The 15,165-nt window shown below is 49.0% G+C and overlaps 1 protein-coding gene across 1 annotated transcript in view; it reads left to right on the forward strand.

The window, feature by feature from the left end:
* Positions 1–15,165, forward strand: part of LOC144495277 (trans-2,3-enoyl-CoA reductase-like) — a 190,555-nt gene that overhangs the window by 141,438 nt on the left and 33,952 nt on the right. The gene's annotated exons all lie outside the window — the stretch shown is intronic.

Here is a 15,165-nt window from a genome sequence, read left to right on the forward strand (position 1 = left end):
TCCGGGTTCACTTGCCTCTGTGGCCTCGCCAGGGAAGGTTCTCTCGGCGAGGATCATATATGGTCCCCATCAACAGTGACCAGACATGATGGCCTCACCGGAATAACCAGACTTCATTGAGGCCCACCTGGGAGGTTGGGAGCAGAGAAGGGATGCCCTTGGGCATTGCCAGCCTGGCGCAGGCCACCGGGCAACCTGGCACTACCCACTGAAGGGAGCAAGGCCTGAGGGGGGGGTTGTGGCCAGACCATGGCGGGCTGTTCGGGGGGGACCCCTGTGTACTCTGCAACAGCAATTGGTGGGGAGGGTTTGGGGTGGGGGTGGAACCACTGTCACTCTGCAACAACAATCAGTTGGGTGGGGTGGGGACCGCTGCCACTCTGCAACAGCAATCAGTGGGGATGTTAGTGGAGCCGCCGAGCATTCCAGGTGGGAGGGGGTGGCAAACAGCCATGGAGCCCCATGGTAGCGGAGAGGGGGGCAGTGCTGGCTATTGCTGGTGGAGGCATTGACATGTTTCTGTGCTCTCAGAGCACAGAGATCTGCACATGCACAATTACGCACTCTGCTGCTTTCAGCCAGTTTTCGGATGATTTCGGCTCCACCCACTCACCTGCTGGCGGATTTGAAGTTTGCCTCATTTTTTAGACTGTTGGGTAAGATTCGATTTTTAAGTTGCCCAATAAAATGGTGCAAAAATCTCCTGCTTTCATGCTCATTTGGCACTTTGAATTTTTTTGGTAAGATTACCCCCAGAATGTTTCCAATTTGTAGAGCCAAACATCCTGACCAAATGAAATATTCTGGTGTTGCAGGGTTGAAGGGCTGAGCCAAGGGTAGACATATTTAAGACTTGGATTGGGGCAAATTGTGACCTGCATGTTAGGGTAGGGAGATGGGTGTGGGTGGTGGTGGGAGTTGTGTGCCGGGGCATTAAAGATGGAAAACATGCTGGCATGTTGGAAACCAAGCATAACCACACTGAATTCTGGATTTAACTGGCATACATTTTGAGAGAAGAGGAAAGCACCCATGTGACAAGTGAGTTAGCAATTATCATATGCAACATAGCAATCAATTAAAGATTGAAGCCTATATTCTGGCTTTAACTGGGCATACGGATTTCCTGAATGGTCTGAAGCTCCCCAGGGTCTAAAGAGTACAGTGGGTGAAATGGCGGCTGGAAAGCCTTTAAATACTGAACTTTGATCTTGCTTTCTTGTCTAAGTGTTTGTTCACAACACTAGATCTAAGAGTTTTCTTTCACTGGAGGTATGTTCAAACAAGGTATTTTGTACTTGGATTTTACTCACCTTGACCTGCACTTCTTAGCTATCAGCTTGCACAGCAGCAGGGGGAAGCTTATGCTGTTCTACCTTGGACCCTTGACGAGGAGCAAGAGGAGGAGAACCATTGACACCAACAGCACTGGCAGGAGCAGCAGCTATTTTTTCCTCAGCCACATACCCCTCCACAGAGCAGCAGTGATGGACACAGAGCTCCAGCTGAAAGGAGAAAATACAATCAGCACAGGATTGTACAGACAGAAGATCTGCTCCCAGAGCAAGACTGAGCAACAGTATCTTAGGAGTTCAGTTGTCCTTGACAGTCTTCTGGAACAATACTTTCCAAGTGAGCTAGTTGGGCATGCATTGCCAGTGGCTCTCAAGGTCATCACAGCCCTGAATTCCTTTGCCTCCAGCTTGTTCCAGGGATTTTCTTGTGACATCTGCAGAATTTCACAAACTGCTGCAGACAAGTGCATATATCCCGGGTGGCCGATGCAATGTTTGTCAGGGCCACCACTTATGCCTACTTTGCTACTGATGAGAGCAATCAGAATGAGAGGTCCTTCAGATTTGTTGTAATGACCAAATTCCCAAAGACCCACATGGTCACAAACTGCAGTCACATGATAATCAAGGTACCTTCATATTATCTTGGAATATTCACCAATTGAAATGGGTTTCACTCCATCAATGTTCAACTGGTTATGTAACAAGCAGAAAGTTTTCATGCATGTCAATTCAAAATATCTTGAAATCTGCCTTGATGTCTTCATTCCGTGCCAGTAATGTCTCCAACAAAGTTTTTCACCTTAAACAGAGTCAGGCCACCAAAAGCAGCTTCTTTCATGCAAACTATTCTGCAATGTCCTGAATGCAGTTGGTCCAACACTAGTTTCCTCAATGTTGGCAGAATAATAATTTGCATGTCCCAAAGCAAACATCCTGTGCCAGCTGATAATGCCATCCTCCTGGAAATGTAAGGATGAAGGTCAGGTGAGGCTTGGCAAACCAGGGAAGAGTTGCCTTGATTGGTCTAGTTGGACCAAGGAGCGGCACTGGCTTGGAGGGCCGAAGGGCCTGTTTCCTGTGCTGTACTGTTCTTTGTTCTTTGTTCTTTGTTATCACAAGGTTCATGCCTTTGGACAATGTTGGGTCCACTCAAGTGGCCATCTTGATTTGAACTGAAATGATGGGTATGTTCTCCGTGTGTTCAAAGTAGATGTCTTTTTGAGCAGTGTCCCTGTAGCTGACTGGTAGGGGCAACCTAGAAAGTCACTTCACATTGCCATTAAAGGTAGATATTCTGTATTTATGTGTGATGCGCGATTAAATCACTCGGGAGGCTAGATTGTACCCAGGAAATAAAGGCTTTTATTACTAACAAGAAAGGAGCACACTATATACAATACAATCCCAGACTAAAGGGTCACCAGGCAGTGCAGTGACCTTTATACTTCCCCAGGTAGGCGGAGCCAACTGGAGTGTACCACAGAACAATATCAACAGGTAAAACAGCCCAACCCTAATCCCAACAGTGACAACAGTAACATATCTACAAGTACCCATAGTGCTGACCATCTATGGTTCAGTACTCATCGTGGTAACCAACTATGGTTCATCACATTCACCCCTCCTTTAAAACAAAGGCCGGCGGGGCAAAAAACAGAACAACTGGTCATATATTCACAAGTTCAGTCGTATTGGAGGACCGCACCGTCTCTGCGACCTCCTCAACACTGGCGGTAACGCCGGTTCTGGTGACCATGGTGACCTTCTCTCCAAGGCGGTGTCCAGTGACTCATCCAGTTCCTCACGGACAGGTGGACCACGAGGTGGCGACAATCTGCTGGACTCGAGCACGCCTCGAGGTGGCGACAATCTCCTGGACTCAGGCAAGCTGTACACGGGAGTAAGAGGATTAAGTGGTGGTCCCGATACTGCCCGCGCCATGTCAGGAGGGGAGATAAAGGTCAGGGGGTCCCTAACTAGGGGTGTGGGAGCGACTGGGGTTTCCAAGTCCCCTGTAGGCGCCAGATCTTGAATAGAGACCGTGTCCTCTCGCCCGTCAGGATATGCCACATAGGCATATTGAGGGTTGGCGTGGAGGAGATGGACCTGTTCAACCAAAGGGTCGGACATGCGGGTCCTAACATGCCGCCGCAGGAGGACAGGTCCTGAGTACGTCAACCAAGACGGTAATGAAGTCCCAGAGGAAGACTTCCTAGGGAAGGAAAACATCCTCTCATGTGGAGTAGCGTTGGTTGCCGAACATAGGAGTGAGCGGATGGAATGGAGCGCATCAGAGAGTACCTCTTGCCAACGGGAGACTGGAAGACCTTTAGACCTCAACGCCAGTAAGACAGCCTTCCAGACTGTAGCATTTTCACGTTCCACCTGTCCGTTACCCCTGGGGTTGTAACTCGTAGTTCTACTTGAGGCAATCCCTTTTGAGAGCAGGTATTGCCTCAAGTCGTCACTCATAAATAACGAGCCCCTATCACTGTGGATATAGCTGGGGTAACCGAACAGGGTGAAAAGATCCCGTAATGCTTTGATAACCGTGGCAGCGGTCGTATCTGAACAGGGAATGGCAAAAGGGAATCGTGAGTACTCGTCAATCACATTGAGGAAGTACACATTCCGATCTGTCGAAGGGAGGGGGCCCTTGAAGTCCACACTCAGTCTTTCAAAAGGGCGAGTGGCCTTAATGAGGTGTGCCCTGTCAGGTCGGTAGAAGTGCGGTTTGCATTCAGCACATACCTGGCAGCTTCGGGTTATGGACCTGACATCATCCACAGAGTAGGGTAGATTCCGGGCCTTTACGAAATGGAAGAGCCGAGTGATCCCCGGATGGCAGAGATCATTGTGGAGGGCCTGTAATCGATTCTCCTGCACACTTGCACATGTTCCATGCGACAGGGCGTCTGAGGGCTCATTGAGCTTCCCTGGACGGTACATGATATCATAGTTGTAGGTGGAGAGTTCGATTCTCCACCTCAAGATTTTATCATTTTTGATCTTACCCCGTAACGTGTTGTTGAACATGAACGCCACGGACCGCTGGTCCGTGAGCAGGGTGAATCGTTTTCCCGCCAAGTAATGGCGCCAATGCCGAACGGCCTCCACAATGGCCTGGGCCTCTTTTTCCACTGCAGAGTGCCGAATTTCAGGGCCTTGAAGGGTGCGAGAGAAAAAGGCGACGGGCCTGCCCGCCTGGTTAAGTGTGGCGGCCAGGGCGAAATCAGATGCATCACTCTCCACCTGAAAGGGGATGGACTCATCGACAGCGTGCATCGTGGCTTTCGCAATGTCGGCTTTTATCCCTTCAAAGGCTAAGCGAGCCTCTGTTGCTAGGGGAAAGGAGGTAGACTTGATGAGCGGAAGGGCTCTGTCCGCATAATTGGGAACCCACTGTGCATAGTATGAAAAGAAACCTAAGCATCTTCTCAGTGCTTTGACACTAGTGGGTAGGGGAAGTTCAAGGAGAGAACGCATACGGTCTGGATCAGGGCCAAGGACCCCTTTTCCACCACGTATCCGAGAATTGCTCGGCGGCGCTTGCGAAATACGCACTTCTCCCTGTTGTAGGTCAGATTCAGGCGAGACGCAGTGCGTAAAAATCTAAGGAGGTTGGCATCGTGGTCCTGCTGGTCATGGCCGCAGATAGTGACGTTATCCAGGTACGGGAAGGTAGCCCGCAGCCCGTTCTGGTCCACCATTCGGTCCATTGCACGCTGGAAGACCGAGACCCCATTCGTGACGCCAAAGGCAACCCTTAAAAAGTGATAAAGACGACCATCCGTCTCAAAGGCCGTGTATTTTCGGTCCTCTGGGCGAATGGGGAGCTGGTGGTAAGCTGACTTCAAGTCAATGGTGGAGAACACCCGGTACTGCGCAATCTGGTTGACCATGTCAGATATGCGCGGGAGAGGATACGCATCCAGCTGCGTGTATCTACTAATGGTCTGACTATAGTCTATGACCATCCGGGGTTTGTTTCCAGTTTTAACCACCACGACTTGCGCTCTCCATGGACTAGAGCTAGGTTGAATGATCCCTTCCCTGAGGAGCCGCTGAACTTCAGATCGAATAAAGATCCGACCCTCAGCGCTGTAACGCCTGATCTTGGTTGCGATGGGCTTGCAGCCTGGCACGAGATTCTCGAATAAAGATGGTGGGGTGATTCTGAGTGTCGAGAGGCTATACGTGGAGCACGCTGGGCAGTTTGGAGGCTGCTGTGCTCCCACTGAAAGTGGAGGGAGTGGCCCATCGTATTGCAGGGTTACACTCCTCAGGTGGACCATAAAGTCTAGTCCCAGGAATATCGGAGCGCAAAGGTGCGGTAACACAAGGAGCCTGAAGTTCTCGTAAACTGTGCCCTGCACCGTTAGATTGACCACGCAGCTCCCTAGCACGGTAACAGACCGGGACCTCGACGCCATCGAAATTGTCTGTCTGACAGTCCGTACTCGGAGACCGCACCGTTTCACGGTGTCAGGGTGAATGAAGCTCTCCGTGCTCCCGCTGTCAAACAAACAATGAATTAGGCGTCCATTTACCTCTATGCCCATCATGGACTTGTCGAGTCTGTGAGGCTTGGCCTGGTCCAGGATGATTGACGCCACCGTTGGGTCTTGGGTGCAACTGCAGGCAGCTGAGATGGTTGACGATGATGACCCCTGCTGGTCGTCTGCGGTCGGTGCCGACCAAAATGGCTGCGCCCATGGATCACACGTGGTCGGTGGCGCTAAAAGTGGCGGCCCCTGCAGGTCGCACGTGTCTTGCGTCTCCGTCGTCAGGAATGGCGGCACTCTGGAATCGCACGTGGTGGAAGACCTCGAAGAAGCTGGAGACAAGGAGACAGGCTCTGGAGAATCACACGCCGCGCTGCTATGTTTGGAGGGTGGTTTGGTCCTGCAGACTTTGGCATAATGCCCTTTCTTTCCACACACGGAGCACAATACCGTTCTAGCTGGACATCGCTGCTGAGGGTGTTTCGCCAATCCACAGAAATAACACCGCGGGCCTCCTGGAGCTGCCGCCGTCGTCAGGTCCGAGTTTGGAAACACAATCGCGCAGTTTTTCGGAGCCGCTGAGTAAAGTTGAGTTGGTGGTTGTACTTGCCACGATGTTCCCACGAGGTCGGTGGGGTACGTTTCTAGACTTCTGGAGGCCGTTTCCATAGTGTCAGCCAATTCTACTGTCTTAGCGAGGTCTCGATTACCTTGCTCTAGCAGCCGAAGGCGAATATACGACGAGACGATTCCCGCCACGAACGCACCTCAGATCAAGTCGTTCGTATACTGGGCCGCCGACACTGGCTTGCAGTTGCAGGCTCTGGCTAGCTGCTGAAGTTCACACAGGTACTGTTCTGTCGTTTCGCCGGGCTGCCGCCGTCGAGTGGCTAGAAGGTGTCGAGCATGGATCTCGTTTGGCGGTTTGTTGTACCGTTTCTTAAGTAGTTCGATGGCCCCTATGTAGTCTTGGGCATCGCGGATTGATGAGTATACGGTGTCGCTTACCCTCACGTGGAGGACCCGCAGTCTATCGGCGTTGTTTTGAATGGCTGTTGAGACATCGATGTAGTCTTGAAAACACTTTAACCAATGGTCGAAAGTGTTCGACGCTCCTGCCGCATGTGGATCTAAAGTAAGCCGCTCGGGTTTCAACATTTGCTCCATGGTTTTTTTTTTACCAAAATTTTGTTGGTAATAAAATTGATGCGCGATTAAATCACTCGGGAGGCTAGATTGTACCCGGGAAATAAAGGCTTTTATTACTAACAAGAAAGGAGCACACTATATACAATACAATCCCAGACTAAAGGGTCTCCAGGCAGTGCAGTGACCTTTATACTTCCCCAGGTAGGCGGAGCCAACTGGAGTGTACCACAGAACAATATCAACAGGTAAAACAGCCCAACCCTAACCCCAACAGTGACAACAGTAACATATCTACAAATGCCCGTAGTGCTGACCATCCATGGCTCAGCACTCATAGTGGTAACCAACTTTGGTTCACCACAATGTGTGAGCACTCAATGTTAGCTGAAGAAGGGATACCTGTGTGTGGACTGAGTATTGAGGTGAGTGGTCGATGATTAGTCACGAGCACAAATTTCCATCCAAAAAAGGCCCTCGTTAAATTTCTGGATTTGGAAAACGATCGCCAGTGCTTTGCATTTAATTTGAGCATATTGGCTCTCTGCTTTATTTAAAATACACAACGCGATGGGCCTCGCCACATCAGAGGGAATTATGTGTGAGACAATGGCTCCAACTCTATAAGGTGATGTATCGCATGCAAATTGCAGAGGTAAGGAGGGATCAATATGAGTCAGTACCTCGGAATCTGTCAGCGCTGCTTTAGCCTTTTTGAATGCAGCATCACAGGCTTCTGTCCATTTCCAGGCTTTGTACTGATACGGAAGCTCATGCAGAGGTTTCAGCAGGGTTACCAGCTGTGGAATAAATTTCCATAATAATTCAGGATCCTCACAGACCCAATATGTGTGCAAACTGGTGTCAAACAGGGCTGTGTCATTTCACCAATGCTCTTCCCCATCTTCCTTGCACCAAAACTCCATCCCATCACTCTGAAACTCCCCACTGGAGTAGAGAGAACCTACCAGACAAGCTGGAAACTTTTCAACCTCTGACACCACCAGGCCAGAACCAAGACCACCCCAAATTCTGACATTGAGCCGCAGTACGCAGACAATGCCCGTGTTTGCGCACATTCAGAAACTGAGCTACAAACCACCATTGACGCATTCACCGAGGCATATGAGAGAATGGGCCTCAGACTAAACATCCAGAAAATGAAGATTCTCTACCAGCCTGCACTTGCCGCACAAAACCGCCTTTCTGACCACCAAGATCCATATTGAACCTCTGGACACCATGGGTCATTTTCCATACCTCGGGAGCCTCCTCTCAGTGTGGGCAGACATCGACAATGAAATCTAACATCAACTTATGTGACATGATGGCACAGTGGTTAGCACTGCTGCCTCACAGTGCCAGCGACCCAGATTCAATTCTGGCCTTCGGTCACTGTCTTTGTGGAGTTTGCACATTCTCCCCTTGTCTGTGTGGGTTTCCTCCAAGTGGTCCAATTTCCCCTCACAGTCCAAAGAAGTGCAGGTTAGGTTGATTAGCCATGCTAAATTGTCCCTTGGTGTCAGGAGGATTAGCAGCGTAAATACGTGGGATTACAGGGATAGGACCTGGGTGAGATTGTTGTTGGTGCAAGCTCAATGGGACAAATGGCCTCCTTCTGCAGTGTAGGGATTCTATTCTATTCTATTCTAAGTTCAATGTGCCAGTGCAATCTTCCGACGCCTGAGAAACAGAATGTTTGAAGACTCAGACTTCAAATCCAGCACCAAGCTCATGGTTACAAAGCAGCTGTGGTCCCTGTCTTCCTGTATGCATCAGAAACATGGACAGTGTACAGCAGACACCTCAAATCCCTGGAGAGATATCACCAATGTTATCTCCACAAAATCCTGCAAATCCACTGGCAGGATAGGCATACCTACATAAGAGCTCTCTCTCAGACCAATGCCCCAGTATCAAGGCACCAGTCACACTTGACCAGCTGTGATGGGCGGACCACATTGTGCGCATGTCTGACACAAGACTCCCGAAACAAGTGCTCTATTCCCAAGCTCCGTAATGGCAAGCAAGCACTAGGAGGGCAGAGGGAAAGCTACAAGAATGCTCTGAAAACCTCTCTAAATAAATGCAACAGCCCCATCGACATATGGGAATTGTTTGCCTTAAAATGCACAAACTGGAGAAGAAGCATCCGCAAAGCCACCAATCACCTCGAATGCCACCGATAAGGGCGGCACAGTGGCACAGTGGTTAGCACTGTTGTCTCACAGCACCAGGGCCCTGGGTGTGATTCCCAGCTTGGGTCACTGTCTGTGTGGAGTTTGCATGTTCTCCCTGTGTCTCCCTGGTTTCCTCCAGGTTCTCCGGTTTCCTCCCACAGTCCGAAGGACGTGCTGGTTAGGTGCATTGGCCATGCTAAATTCTCCCTCAGTGTGCCCGAACAGGTGCCGGAGTGTGGTGACCAGGGAATTTTCACAGTAACTTCATTGCGGTGTTAATGTAAGTCTACTTGTTACACTAATAAATAAACTTTGACAATCTTTGAAACTTTGAAACTGGTGGATCAAGCAGAGGCCAAATGTAAGCAGCTAAAAGAGAGCGCAGAATCCAGAGTGTCCCACCCACCCACCTCATCAAACACCAGCTGCCAAACCTGTGGCAGAGTCTGCGGTTCCAGAATTGGAATATTCAACCACTGCAGAACCCACCACCTGAAGAAAGTCATCCTCAACCCTGAGGGACTGCCAAAGAAGAAGAGAAGTGGATTTTATACATTTCCCAGACCAAAGGTCAGTCAGTGCCTTGTCAACGTCAAATCTGCCAGCTATAATATGCTGGGGACAAACTGAATTCGATCAGAGTGGGACTTCAGCCTCTCAGGGACAACAAGTTTTGCCTTGGAGAGCTGCAGGCCAATCTGACCACCTGGCAACTCTGAAGCCCCAGGAGTGCCCAAGGAGAGTATTGGCCACTGCTGGAACTATAAGCAGAGCCGATGAAGAAGTGAAGATTTACCCTGGCCTTCAGGTAGGAACAAGGATTTGGGGAAAGCATGGCTGGGAGACCCCAACAAGGGTGGGGGCAGGGGTGGGGAGGTGCGGAGGTGGGGGGGGGGGGGGCGGGGGGGTGGAATGGTGTTTGGGTTAGAGAGGCTGAAACTCTTGATTACGAGAAATATATGTAGCAAACCTCAAATGATTTGAAAATCAATGAATAGATTTGGATGCAGCAAGTATGCTTTGTTGCAGTACAGAATAAAGAGTGAGGATGTGCCGAAATATGGGACTTACTGGGCCACACCATGTCACCCAATTCTGGGCATGGTCCAAGGCCTTGGAGAGAGTTGATAACAGAAATAATGGACTTCAATTACGCAGATTCTAACCCTGCACCACCAACAATCCCGGCCAGGCCTTTTCCCTGCATCCCCATGTATTTACCCTGCTACTCCCCCTGGGAAATATGGGACAATTTAGCATGGCCAATCAACCTAACCTGCACATCGTTGGACTGTGGGAGGAAACCAGAGCGCCCGGAGGAAACCCACACAGACACAGGGAGAACGTGCAAATTCCACACAGGGAGTCATCTGAGGCCGGAATTGAACCTGGGTCGCTGGCGCTGTGAGGCAGCAGTGTTAATGACTGTGCCCACTCTGCCATGTCAAGGATGTAACTGGAGCTGACAAGTTCATATAAGTAGTTCCATTACTAATGTAAATGTGAGAAGCATATGGACAAATGATTGACAGAGAAGTGTAACAGCAACAGAAAGCAAAGCCCTGAAATTCATTTTTAAATTAATGCCAGGTTCATAATTCACATACAGATTTAACAAGGAGCTAATTGCAGTTTCTGGTTATGAGCTAAAATTTTAATTCAGCCAATTGTTCTGGGATGAACAATTAGATTTCAGTTTCTGAATTTTAAAATGGTATATATCAGGAAAGTTGTAATTAGACCAAGATCTGTTCTTGTCAATTATTATGATTCCAATTTCTTTTAAATTGGCATAGGCAATTTAGTATCAATTTTGTATTGTCACACAAATCCACCAGGATTAAGATAATGGGCCACAATTTTCTGTAATAAGGTAACAATTCACATGTACTATTCATTCGACTTTCTTTTACACATTTAGGATTTTACAATTGTAACATGACAATTTTTCTGAAAGTGTGAGCTGTTAGCAGTGCTGCAGTGGAAACAAGGAGGGCAATTTTAAACCCCACTCACTGGTTGGGATTTTAGTTCTAAGGTCAGGACCCCGACATGATAATTATTTCTGGGTCTCGACCCCACACAGCATCAGCACCAGCAACTGACCTGCATTGCTATATAAAGTGAGAATTTACATTATTCTCAATTATGGGTGGCACAGTGGCACAGTCGTTAACACTGTCCCTCACAGTATCAGGGACCTGGGTTCGATTCCAGCCTTAGGTGACTATCTGTGTGGAATTTGCACATTCTCCCCATCTCTGCACGGGTTTCCTCCGGGTGTTCTGGTTTCTTCCCACAGTCCTAAGATGTGCAGGTTCAGTCGATTGGCCATGTTTAGTGTCCCAAGATGTGTAGCCATGGTAAATGCGTGGGATTACAGGGATGGGGCGGTGGGTAGAACCAGGGTGGAATGGTCCTCTGGAGAGTTGGTGCAGACGTGATGGGCTGGATGGGCTCTTTCTGCACTGTAGGGGTTCTATGGTTTTATCATTCGAATTGTCCCAGAGTTGCTTTTGCTGTTCAATAAGCAGCACTGAGTGCAGGAAGGAGGAGGATTACAGGAGGCAGTAGGCCTGATTTAAAAAAGGGGGTTCCCCGCATTTTCTCTTAATAAAAATCCTGACCAATGGGTGGGGCAGCTACTGGAGCAAGCAGATGCTGATTTTACCCTATGCCAAAAGGGGGGATAATGTTCACCTACCCCACCAGTTGGAAACATTTTTTAAAATTCATTTTTTGGGAAGTGAGCATCACTGGCTAGGCCAACATTTCTTGCCCATCCCTAACTTCCCTCCATTCCACAGAACATGTGAGAGACAACCACATTTTTGTGGATCTGTAGTCTCATGTAGGTCAGACCAGGTAAGGACAGCAGATTTCCTTCCTTAAAGAACATTAGTGAACCAGATAGCTTTTCACAACAATCAACTCATGACTATCATTATTGAATTCAAATTTCACCATCTGCTGATGGGGTGGGTACTAACATTTGGGTATAACCTTTTTCATTGACAAATTGATTAGCATTGCTCCCAATGCGTGCGTAATTTGAGTGAAATGGGCAGGCAAGGAAATACTCCTTTAACCAGTGGGTTGAGCGATTGTAAAACAAACAGTGCGAGGACTGAGTAGGAAGTGTAAGTTAGAGTGGCCGAACTCAATGGATGGAATTTTTCGTTATTCTGGCTAAGTGCCGGTTTCAGAGAGAAAACTGGAGAGTAGCCCGCTGGCATCATCAATTCGAAACCACGTCATATTTTCAGGTACTTTTTAAAAACAATTTTTTTTTGCGCAAGTTTCATGCCGCACCGGAGCTGGTCTGACTGATTTGCCCGTCCAAACATCACATGAGCTAATCGATTTGGGGGGGGAGGGGGGGTGGAACAATTTAAACACCTCCAGCACTCCCCAGCACCAAATCCAATTGGGGGGATGATGACAGCCAGGAAGGTAGCCCCACATTTCTCAGCGAGAGTCCTCACCAAGGTGCTGAATGAGGTGGAGCAAAGGCAGGATATCCTCTACACTCAGACAGGCAGAAGGCCTGCCAACAAGGTCACATGGGAGGGCAAGAAATGTTGGCCCAGCCAGTGACGCTCACTTCCCATAAAATGAATTTTAAAAAAATGTTTCCAACTGGTGGGGTAGGTGAACGTTATTCCCTCCTTTTGGCATGGGAGGTTGTGGCAGCGCTAGTAAGCGCCAGCTCTTTGCACAGGCAGATGACAATAGAGTGTGGGAAGAAGATGAATGACTTTCTTTGTGCGGCCAAGGTAACTCACCTTGCTCATTGTCACCATGCTCCCATTAACACACCCATCTCACATCCACTGGGAGCTCACTCATTGTCACCTAATGAGGCCCCACCACTTGCCATCCCACAACCCTTCTTCTCCCTGTCACGGCTCCTCTCCTCATCACATTTCAGCTCCCACTCACCAACCACACATGCCAGGCATCATTATCATCTGACCGAGCATGCATCCTGTTTACACAAACCACATCTGTCTCCTTGCAGGTCAAGCTTGAGCACAATTGGCATGAGCAGGCACAGCTAGCCAGAGTGATGCCCTTGCTGAAAATCCTCATGTCCTGGAGACCACAGATGACAGAAGTTCCAAGGAAGATTTCTCAGGTGTTCGCATGGATAATGCATCACAGCTGTCACCCGCACCCTCTGCCAGTGCAGATACTCACATCTTGGCTGACCATATTAGCAGGCAGGCATCTGGGTCACTGACTGATGAGCACCTTACAGCTGGCAGAGACAAGGATGCTCCAGGGATCCTGCTCTTGGATGGATGCCAGAGCCCAGGACTCTCCTCAGCCATGGTCAAATGATGTGTCCCTGGACACTGTCGTCCTCCAGCTGCTGGAACTACAACGGCAGAGTCATAAACGTCAGTAAGGGATGCCAGCATCCCTACTTGAATTGCAAGTCCAAATGGAGGAGTTCCAATACCTTCTGTCCGAGGAAATGGTGCCATAATTCTGAGGGAACCAGGTCAACACTGTGGGGGTGGCGTTCACAGTGGAGACCTTGATGCAGGTCGTGCACTCTATGGCAGGGAATGTACACACATGGTTCAGGGCATACACTCCATGGTTGAGAGAATGAACTGCAATGTGCAAGACATCAACTGCATGGTGCAGGTACTTTGGGGCATCCACAAGTTCCAACTCCAGAGGATAATGGGGTTCTGGATCTGACTCCACCTGTCCTGCTATCCCATGGAGGACCCTCGGGCCCCCTGGGCACCCCTAGGGAGAAGGATCAGCTGGTGCAGAGCCTGGGACCTTCCACCCAGGAGACTTCATAGGTGTCCAGGCCATCTGACTCCCCCATTCCTAGAAGTAATTTACCTCCAGCCCCGCATACCAAGAAAGGTAGCACTATTACACCTGTGCTGCCCAAAAATAGGCCTGGACCCTCAGATGCTGGCCCTCCGGAGGACATCCGTCAAAGTTACCTCAGGCAACCAGGTGTAGCAGACAGCAGGGTGCCTCCACCTCAGCTCTGGATCCTGGGAAACACCTAGACATGACAGTAGGATTAGGAAAGTGATGGAATTATAGTCACAGTGTGGGCAAAGGTGATGTTAGGCATGTTAAGATAGGAAGCACTGATGTAACCAGCATATTATGTATTGAATATCTCATTTGATTATTGCCATACCCTACCATCCTCCACATCTAGGCTGATGCCCACTGATGGTGCCTCCTTCATCTCCTGTCTGCGAGGATGTTATCTGATTGGTTGACCTTCCCTCGTGCGCAGTGCTACTGATGTGATCCTGGTAATAATGGTGTACTCAAGGTACCTCCACCCTGGACCTGAGACTGAAGGCCCGTACAGGCCCTGCACCCAACAACTTTGCCCCCTCCAAACCCCGCACCTGAAACTTAACCCCCGGTCCCAAGAATGACTTATCTGTGTTCTGGAGGCTGTCCTGTGGTCCCTTTCTATGCGATTCCCTGGTGGGTAATGGGGACCTGCACACTCACATGTGATATCCTCCTCAGAGTGAGTTTACCAGGTTCATGTTTTTATCGGGCTGTTTTAAACTGGACGGCGTGATGTCACGTCGGCAAGGTTGGAATATCCAATGAGAGTGGAAGTGACAGCAGGCCAGCCCACTATTTATTGAAATGAGGTTCCCAACCTTCCAAGGTCAGCAGCGAGGGGCAGGGAAAATCAGGAAGTGAGATCACACCGGCGAGAATCCAGTTTTCCGATTTTCATGAGATTTTGTGCCCACACCGTCGTTTGCGCTCATCGCTAATGTCAAAACAGGTACAGAAAGAGAAATAATTGAGGGAAAGAAAGTTTGGATTAAGAGACAAAAATGTGACAAGAAGGAAAAGTAAAGGAAAATACATTTAAAGTCTGCAAGACTGAGATTTGGCACTTACAACATTAATTTTCAATGCCAAAGGGATTAGCTTGCATTAATTAACACTTAACACATCATTAAAACGGTACTTAGACTTGAACTGAGAAAACTTAACTTTCTGTGTTGAGTTTTTTTCATG

The sequence above is a fragment of the Mustelus asterias genome, chromosome 6 (assembly GCF_964213995.1).
Source record: "Mustelus asterias chromosome 6, sMusAst1.hap1.1, whole genome shotgun sequence".
Taxonomy (NCBI): domain Eukaryota; kingdom Metazoa; phylum Chordata; class Chondrichthyes; order Carcharhiniformes; family Triakidae; genus Mustelus; species Mustelus asterias.